Source organism: Malaya genurostris, chromosome 1 (assembly GCF_030247185.1).
Source record: "Malaya genurostris strain Urasoe2022 chromosome 1, Malgen_1.1, whole genome shotgun sequence".
In the NCBI taxonomy this organism is placed as follows: domain Eukaryota; kingdom Metazoa; phylum Arthropoda; class Insecta; order Diptera; family Culicidae; genus Malaya; species Malaya genurostris.
The window spans coordinates 113,424,241-113,434,255 of record NC_080570.1 but is presented as its reverse complement, the minus strand read 5'-3'; the positions used below and the strand labels follow the sequence as shown (position 1 = coordinate 113,434,255).

The 10,015-nt window shown below is 38.3% G+C and overlaps 2 non-coding genes across 2 annotated transcripts; one reads left to right on the top strand and one right to left on the bottom strand.

Annotated features, from left to right (window-relative positions):
• Positions 1-8,139: 8,139 nt before the first annotated feature.
• On the bottom strand, positions 8,140-8,221 carry Trnas-aga (transfer RNA serine (anticodon AGA)). Its single transcript has one exon. It is a non-coding gene; the product is annotated as a tRNA-Ser (tRNA).
• Positions 8,222-9,335: 1,114 nt separating this feature from the next.
• On the top strand, positions 9,336-9,407 carry Trnah-gug (transfer RNA histidin (anticodon GUG)). Its single transcript has one exon. It is a non-coding gene; the product is annotated as a tRNA-His (tRNA).
• The last annotated feature ends 608 nt before the right edge of the window (positions 9,408-10,015 follow it).

Genomic DNA, 10,015 nt, shown 5'->3' with positions numbered 1-10,015 from the left:
TTTTCGGGCGACGCGTGCTAAGGACGATCTTCGGCGGAGTGCAGAAGAACGGCGTGTGGCGGCGAAGAATGAACCACGAGCTCGCTGTACTCTACGACGAACCGAGCACTCAGAAGGTGGCCAAAGCCGGGAGAATACGGTGGGCAGGGCATGTTGCAAGAATGCCGGACAACAACTCTGCTAAACTAGTGTTTGCCACAAATCCGTTTGGAACAAAAAGGCAGGGAGCGCAGCGAGCAAGATGGGTGGACCAGGTAGAACGTGATCTGACGAGCATTGTGCGTGATCGAGGATGGAGAGCGGCAGCCACAAACCAAGTATTGTGGCGTACTATTGTTGGTTATGTGTTATCTTGAATGTGATGTAGTACAAATAAATGTATGTAATGTAGGAAACTTGTTGTACCGTTCACCCCCTTTTTCTGATTGTGGAATAAATTTTAGTTCGAATTCATTCCACAATCTAGAAGCAGGTAGAATACGATCTATCAATATTGGTTCATATCACGTAGAAAACTTCAGCAATTCAAGTACATACAATGGGAATGACAGTACTACTCCTTTTAACCCATTATACCCCAATGTTTTTCATAAGTCGTATCTTTGGTTATACTTTCTTTCGCATCCCGAAAGGGGGCTGATTGCAATTAATAAAAATCGACTGATATTACGTAGAAAGTCCTAAAAAGTAGATTCAATGATCGTATGAATCATATTCTTACGTTTTATCCCAATATTGATAGGATAAATTGGAGTAAAACGGTATAACATGATTCGTGCGGTCATTGAATATATTTCTTATCATCACTTTGCATTTTGCACTGTATGAACGCGACTATTTAAACTGAGCCCGAATTAATTTAACTAATTTTTCATTTAGTTTCATAAACCTTATGAAGATTGGTTCACTAGGCTGTATCTATATCTTATAATGATTTTCAGTGGGATTTTGTGGATTTTACAGTTTCAATGCGAGATTTATGATGTAACAATCTAGAATGCTACAAGCTTCTATTAAAGCTAAAAATGTTACTTGGAATAACCTTACAGAAAATTAAAATATTGTATGTTCGTCTTCAAAGTGTTACTTAAAATGTTGGTATTTTCAAGTTCGCCTCGGGCGCCAAAAACGCTCTCTACCGCTCTGGGTGTATGCATTACATAGAACGGGTTTGGTTTACCATAATTGCCCTTAGTCCGATCAGCAGAACTTTTTTTCTGTGAATTTATCAAAGATTAAGAAAGGGTTAAACAGAATACAGTTATTTGCGATTTTTCTGATTAACAGCAATGCATTTATAGAACTTATGAAAATGTCAGGAATACCTTTTATTTAGTTGAATCCATTTTTCCAGACTTTTACAGCCAATTTTTAAACTGAGGTAAGAAAAAAGAGAAATTTGGGACAAAACAAATATGATAGTGGGTATTGCGGCTATTTTAATTATCATCAATCGATTCTTCGGTCATTTTTGCTTAAGAAAAATCTACTTTGAAAATATTCACACAGCTGCTTGAACTATTCTAGACTAAATTTATTCTCTTATGTCATTTTCGCTTGATGCCAAACCTAACCCAATTTCCACCCTAACTACTGTCAAACTGTTTGTTTGAAGCTAGTTTCGAACCTAGTTGAACTTTAAAATCGAGTCAGTTGTTGAACCTGGTTTTTATGTCAGGTTTGCTCAGATCGCCGATGCTAAGTACGATTATTATTTGTTTAAATATTTTATACATATTTTCTTAACGTTTCGTCTTTGACACGTCAGTGCAAAACGGTTTATGTTGAACTGTTATATCACCTAGCAGATCAACATTGAGGAGTGTATCGAAAATAAGCTATCCACAATTTGGTGAATTGATATTTTTCTCAACGAAGTATACCCTTTTCCGCAAACCAATTGAGAGTGGTTTTTGTATAGTGAGCCGACGCTAAATCCGGACAACAGTGGAGGTGTACTATACTTCTTATATAAAGGCATCAATCTCTTCTGGAAACACTCAGATCGATAGATTTCTGCATTTATAGTCCCAGTAGTGTAAAAAATGGTTGATTTCAAACCACAGGAACGTATTGCTTGCCATACCAGTACCTTTCGACCGAGTTTCTCCACTTGAATCGACCTGTCCGCATTGCTCACATCCTCCGCAAAGACGACAGTAAAGTATTGTGGACCTGAAAGGGTTTTTGAGTCCTCTTTTACATAAGTCTAATCGTCCATCAAAACGCATGCATCCGGACACTGCAAAAGACGCGAATACAATTTCCGGGCCCTTCTTCTGTTCTACACTTTGTTTCGAGATTTTCTGCTTCTTGTAGGTCTTCAGGTGATTTCGCCTCTTGATACACTGTACCATTCCGACACTCGTTCCTGCTTTTTTGGCCAAATCACGTATTGACATTGATTTGTTCTTCATGATTAGAGATATCACTTTCTGGTCCAATTTCGGGTTGGAAGAAACAGGTTTTTTGCCTCTTCCTGGTAGCGCATTCTCAGAATAGTGTTCCTTAAACTTATTAATGATGCTTTTAATACTGGCATGATGAATTCCAAATAAATAAATAAGTAGTAATACCCTTCTCATTTAGCCATGTGTCCAGAACCTTAATTTTCACTTCCTTTTTAATACGCGACATTTTGAAAACTCAGAATTTCAACCGCATAAACAAGTAATCAAACGAAAGCTGACATCCAAACGCACAGCGTGCTGTGATCTGAGTTTAAAAAACCATCACAAATCCATGCGTACAACACAAATGTATGTGGATAGCTTATTTTCGATACACTCAATAACCACTAAGCCAGGGGTTCCCAAACTATTTTGGATCATGTACCCCTTTTCTAAAATTAACTTAGGTCTCAGACCCCCATCAATAAATTCCATTGAAAATTCAATTTCTTGCTTTTTATAATATTGATGTAAAAAACTTACCAAGATTTTTTAATATTGATGTAAAATACTTACGCAGAAGCGCATGGTCAAATAAACATGTTCGGTTTCTAGACCTCGCCGACCCCCCATAGTCAGTTTTCGTTTACGTCGACCCCCGCAAAAAGGATATCGGGGTCTATATCGACCACTTTGGGAACCCCTGCGCTAAGAAGACGTAAACTTTCTACTATTTACAGAACACTTTTCTGTTTTGCACAAAAGTGTAAACCTTACTGACGTGGCAACTGAAAACTAGATTTAGGTAATGCCAGAGTCATAACCGTGAAATTGACGTAGGACTGCATTCGAGATGTGTATAGATATTAATGGATTTGATACCGTTTGACCGTTAAAGATTTTGTAGTTCTGAAAAGAACAATTTGGTTTCATAATATTGCGTTTGTGTTCTAGGGAGTAGGGCGGCGATTTAAAATAGTTTATTAAATAGATTTTTTATGTCACTTTTAGGGTCCTGAAAAAGACCGTTAGTGACTTCGGAGTCCTGGAAAATACTATTTGGTTATGGTTGATTCCTGTTTGTATTCCAGAAAGTAGGGCACCATTTCAAATCATTTGCAAGTTTTAGTTTAGATGATCGTGCCACAAGTCGTAGAATCGTTCATATGTTTCAATATTTCATACTTCTTAATATTTGAGTGAAAGAAACTATCAAAATGCTGTATGGGATTCATTTCTGGCATTCAAAAGAGTCAAATTGTGGAATTCTCTACCATATTAAACACTATTCGGAACATTTTTCTCGAATGCGATGCAGTCAAATGCCAGCATTATTTGCACTCGGTTGGTGCGAATTTTCTACAGCGAAAAAAGCTAATCAATTTATTTTAGATTTGCAAAAAAACTGATGATATTTACCTTCGATTTGCCAAGAAAGTGAACTTAATAGTTATATTTGTATATTTGTATATTTGTGTAACTTCATCTGACATATGTTGTCTTAATGAATAAAAACAAACAATTAAAATTTAAAAACTTAACCTAACTATCGCTATTCACTATGTGGAAATTGTCAAGTAAACGTTTATGAAACACGGTTGACGACACATTAAAATCGAATAGTTGAGAGAATTCGTTGAACCGCATACAAACTGTCCGAAAAGGCTCATGTTGTCCATACAATCTATTTCGTGGTTCAAGAGACAGGAAATTCCGCTGGCGAAGTGATCTTTCAGGTGCGTAGAGGTTTAGGCGCATGAGTAACGTTGGACTATCTATGTCGCCCAAAAGTAGTTTGGCAGCGAAAGTTGCTTGAGCAGTTATGCGTCGTACCTCCAATGGCTCGAGATTCAACAAACGGCAGCGATCTTCGTATGATGGTAGGTTCATAGGGTCACGCCACGGTAACAGGCGCAGAGCGTACCTCACAAATTTATGTTGAATAGTCTCAATCCTAGCGATCCAGTAAGCATGGTAGGGGCACCAAATCACAGCGTTTGACTCTAGTATTGAACGTACAAGTGAACAGTACAATGATCGTAAACAAAGTGGGTCTCGAAACTCTTTGGCTACCTTGAAGATGAAACCAAGTTGACGGTTTGCTTTGGCCAACATATCGTCATAGTGCAGTCTAAAGGTAATTTCACGATCTAAAGTGACACCAAGATCCTTTATACATTCTACTCGTGTCATGGACCTTTCTGAGATTTCATAGCCATACAAGATAGGATCAGTTTTCCGATAGAAAGATATGACGCAGCATTTCTCGATACTCAGACACAAACAATTTTTTGAACACCAATCTACGAACGTTTGTATCATACGTTGTAGTACAAGACAGTCCGCGAGACGCTTGATAACCTTCATAATTTTTGCATCGTCTGCATAAAATAATCTGCATTCCGGTGGTAACAGCTGTGAAACATCATTCATGAAAAGCGAAAACAGCAACGGACCAAGATTGCTGCCTTGCGGAACTCCAGAAAAATTCGAGAAAACTACAGATGTTGAAGAACCGATTTTAACCTGTACAGAACGGTTTGTCAGATACGATCTAGATAGTTCTTAAGATAACATTGAGAGCCACTAAAACGGCTGATTTTGTATAATGTTCCCCATCGTAGCCCACTTTTCGTTTTCTTTTACTCCAATCCAAACGACCAAAAGCTGGACGATGCAATCACTCTTGTTTGAAGCGAAACTCACACTGCAAACGTCCAACAGCAGATGTGCTCATAGAAAAACTAGTTGTTTTTCGACGTTTAGCCTTGAGGAACGGAACCTCATAGTCGCCATTGATTGAAGCACCAGTTGAATAATGCCTGGTGTAGTTCCATTGTCTTGACCTAGATGGCAGCCTGCGCACACGATGGGTCTCCTTTCATGATTTTTTTTCATAAACTGAAGCTAGCAAACATTTGCATAAATATCTGCTCATTAATCTTATTTTTTTGTGTATTACATCAACATTTTACAGTACAAGTGTATTGACCCTTTGACCTTTCATCTGTTCATACGATTCGTTATTAATAATAGGTGTTTTAGTTACTCTTGTTTTACATACTAATGTTTAATCATAATATTTATTTTAATTATTAAAATATCTACCTACTTATAACTATCCCTAACCTAATACGTACAAATTGTGAATTATTTGTATTTCAGAGATTGAGCACCTCTCTTTAAATTTCGTGCAGTATTGTTCGAATTTTTGTTCTAGTATATCCAGGGAGGCCATCTCATGTACTTCACTAGTCCTTGTCCAAGGGGGTAGATTTAGAATCATCTTTAAGATCTTACTTTGAATGCGCTGAAGCCTAAGTTTGTGTGTTCGTGCACAGCCCCGCCAAACAGGGACTGCGTATTCAATTGCGGGGTAGATGATTTGTTTATAGAGAGCCATCTGATTCTTCAGGAACAGATGTTCAGGAACAGATGTTCTACAAATCAGCGGATACAGAGACCTAATAAGTATGCTGCATTTTTGAACGATTTTGTCAACATGTGACCTGAATATCAGATGTCTGTCAAAGGTGAGTCCTAGATAGATAACTTCATCGGACCATTGAATGACCTCATCACCGAATCGTATTCGGCATTCGTCTGATGGAACAAGTTTTGGAGATCTTGAATGTGGAAACAAGATGAGCTGAGTTTTTGCTGCATTGATTACAATTTTCCAGCTTGTAAAATATTCAGTTAGAGCGTCCAGACCCGTCTGTAGTTTATTCGTCAAAACATTAATGACACGACCTTTGTAAAGAATGGTGGCAGTATCATCAGCAAATTGTGACAGAGCACCACCACCCGGAAGAGGTGGGATGTCTGATGTGAAAATGTTGTATAGAATGGGACCTAGGATACTTCCTTGGAGTACACCAGCAGGAATGTAAATCTTTCTGAAAGTGCATTATTCAGGGAAACCTGGAATGCTCTATCTGCAAGTTTTTTCGGTTTTTTTTTCTTTTTTTTTTTTTTTTTTTAACGATATCAAACTAACTAGAGATTATAAGAGGAGAAAGAATATGAAATCATAGAGCCGGTTCGGACAGTAAATGGCAAACGACCTTTGCCTTTACTTTCTGACATATCAGAGACTCGGATAACTCGTATCGCTAAGATGCCTAAGTTCGACTCCTCTGGTAGAAGGTGAAAGTTTAGATACGAGAAGCCTTCTGCTTACTTAAATGACCCTTGTCACGTCTCACTTTTCCGCACTTTATTCTTCACATCCTTGCTCTTCCTTGAGTACTATGGCTCTATGATTTCATATTCTTTCTCCTCTTATAATCTCTAGTTAGTTTGATATCGTTAAAAAAAAACCGAAAAAAGTAAAAAATACTGACTGACCAGAAGTCATAAATAAAAAAGTAAAAATCTATCTGCAAGATAATTTTTGATAATTTTAATAAGATACATGGGAAAATTATACCGATGCAGTTTAAACACCAGGCCATCGTGCCACACATTATCGAATGCCTTTTCAATATCCAATATTGCCATGGCAGTCGTTTTGGACACTGATTTGTTTTGAAGCTAGCAAACGTGCAACAGGGTCTATTTATAGATTCGGTTGATTTTGACGCTTTGAGTTTGGACTATTTAAACAATGTTTATGTATTAAACGTAGTATTGACAACAATCTTAAACCTTCTCCCATTCGTTTTATGAAAGAATTTAAGAAAATACTCAAACAGAGAAACAGGTTGTAAGAAATCAAATCTGGAGTAATTTCGTTTCACTTCCATGTTGTGAAATTTTGAAAATTCACCCAGGTGAGCATAGTAAAGGAAGACGCAGTCCTACGTCAAAATGAGTGCTCATTAGTGTTTTTTTCGCACATATCATCTTATTATTCCGGAAACGGGCAAAATTTGATGGCTGTCCTTAGAATCAAAAGCCCATTTAATTTCAATTATTCATTCGAATCACACTGTAATTCCGGAATCGGATGTCTCATTCGGATAAAAATCAGTTGCTGACTTTGAGATCACGAAACTATTCTGACCATAGACAGTCATTAAATTAATCAACCATGTTTTAGTTATGAATAACTACAATACGCACTTTTAAAAGGTTAATTCAAAATTGGCAGTAGGCATGATTTAATGATAAACAACCCAACTTTGTCTGACGAAAATTCACGGAACTGACACAATCGTAGTAATCTGGCGTCGGTGGGCACCATTCGAGTCAATCTGAGTATGATCACCGTTTTGCAGCTGTGAAAGCAGTCGAATCTACACCTTACTAAACTATACCAGATTAAAGCACGAAATCCGACCAACCGTGACAACAAAACGATTGAATTAAACGGCTTCTGTGCGGTTGCCAACTCGTTTCTCACTCTGTCACTTTAGAACCATCCCGTACCTCTACTTCGTCGGAAATGAAAAACCCACCCCCGCATCCCAGCGCAATCAAGCAGCCAGCGCCAGTCGGAATACTGATTCGAGGTAAAGAGGTGAGACTTGATGAAAATAATTCACATTCCTACCGGCTTTCTGTCGTTACCTCTTCGTAGTCGGAGTCCTCTGCCAAAAAGACATTTCGCTGTTGCGAACAACAGTAAACGAAAAACAAAAAATAAACGGGTCGACGAGCGAAGAAAACGAGACTAAGGTGAATTGCTGCTCGTTTTTTTTTTTGCCCCCGCCGTAGAAGACGTTCGGCGCCACCTGTGCTCTAGAAAAATCAAGTTTTGAATAAATCGGATTGATTTTAACAACCAAAAAATTACTGCTCAAATCGCAGTCGGTAGGATTCGAACCTACGCTCCCAGAGGGAATCTGATTTCTAGTCAGACGCCTTAACCGCTCGGCCACGACTGCTTGCTGTGTTCGGTTATTAAGGCATGCTTTAGAAAATATCTAGCACATATGTTATGAGCTGGATCGCGTGCCTCTTCTAATAACTTGTGATTTGTAATATTCTGAGTATTCACAAAAATAAATAAATCATCTCTTTTAATGAGATGAGTACTTACATTTGTAGTTGAAAACAAGTTTCTGCTTATCGGTTTAGTAAAACTCGCTATCGCAACTTGTTATCAGTAACAAATCACAGTCTTTAAACTTTATAGTGTACACGTGGATCAAATTTGCTCTGGAGCTTGACGATTTTTTATTAACGAGAAGAAACATCTAGTATGAAAAATATCCACCTAATTTTCAATGTAAAACAACTACATAATAGACTTATAAATTTTATTCGTAACGATCAGGTTGCTTTACAATTGTATTGAACAATATTTCGTACTTTTTAGAAGCGGCACGATGCCTACGTAAGTTGTACTGTATCTATTTCAGTTTACTAAAATTTACATTCCACAGATCGATAAATTCGGGCATCTAATCTCTTAGTTCCATTGTGCCCAATCGCATTTCTTATGTGTCTAACGTTACTCGAATGTAGGAACTCATTTCGGTGTTTGAAAAATGCATTTCAACCGCTCAAAACCATTCTAAGAGTCGGATATACTTTACAGCTTACAGAGAAAGTACAGCTAATTACGACAGCAACATTGTGCGAAGTTAGAAACATACTTTCGGTTTTCTCAGTTCGGGGAACGATCACCCACCGTTAAACCGACTGGCGTCGACTTTGAACTAAAATGTTAATTGCTGTGACACGGTACGGTACAAGGTATCGAGAATTCGAGACGCCTGTAAGCTACTGCATAATTTAAACACTAAATTCACTTTCTGCTTTGACTGTCGCCGTCTCAGCCGCCGTCGGCGTCCACTGCAAAGTGTTTTCATTTCAACGATTCCGATGATTCCTGAGATTGCTGTGCTAATCGTCTCTCTTGCTTATCTTGACATGACACGACTGTCACACTTCGTACCGGGTTTGTGTTTCGTGAAAACCATGCCAACAGAAGTATTCTTTGAAGCAGCCATTTGGATCAGTTATGTGACTTCAAGGGAACCAGGTCTCCCGATAGCCGTGATCGTCTAGTGGTTAGGACCCTACGTTGTGGCCGTAGTAACCCAGGTTCGAATCCTGGTCACGGCAATGCAAAAGTAACATCTGCATTGTCACGGATGGGAGCGGAAGATTTTTTATTTCAATCTGAGTTTTCGTCTATGAAAAAGCTGTTGCAACACTCCGAATACCAAGTGCGCCGCAAACATAGTGGAAGCGCTTACTTTGACTGACCACATGCCAGTCGTTAGTAGTTCGATTTTAAGAATTTGTTGACCACATGAAAGATGATTCCTCTGCAGAAAATGGTATTTTCACCGAAATTCTAAATAATTAGAAATATTCGGTACTTTTTTAAGAAGGAATATAATACTTTTGAATTCTCATCAATCGGTTTTAATAATTAATTAACAGAAGAAAATATTTTCAAACAAAATAATATCTAGGGGAGACCAAGGTTAGTCCGGACACGAGGCTAAACCAGACGGCTTAAATAGCTTCTAAACCAGCAATTACTTCGACTTTGAAAAAAATTCAGTTTTGCGACAATCGTATTCGTGTCAAAAGGTGTAGTGGAAGGTGTTCGGTTGCCGGCAGTGTTCGGTTGCCGGCACCCCACCGTAACTTTTGACAGAAAGCAGATAGCGTCAATTCGACAAATGTTATGGGTGTGTGTAATAGCAGCACGTTCTTTTTGT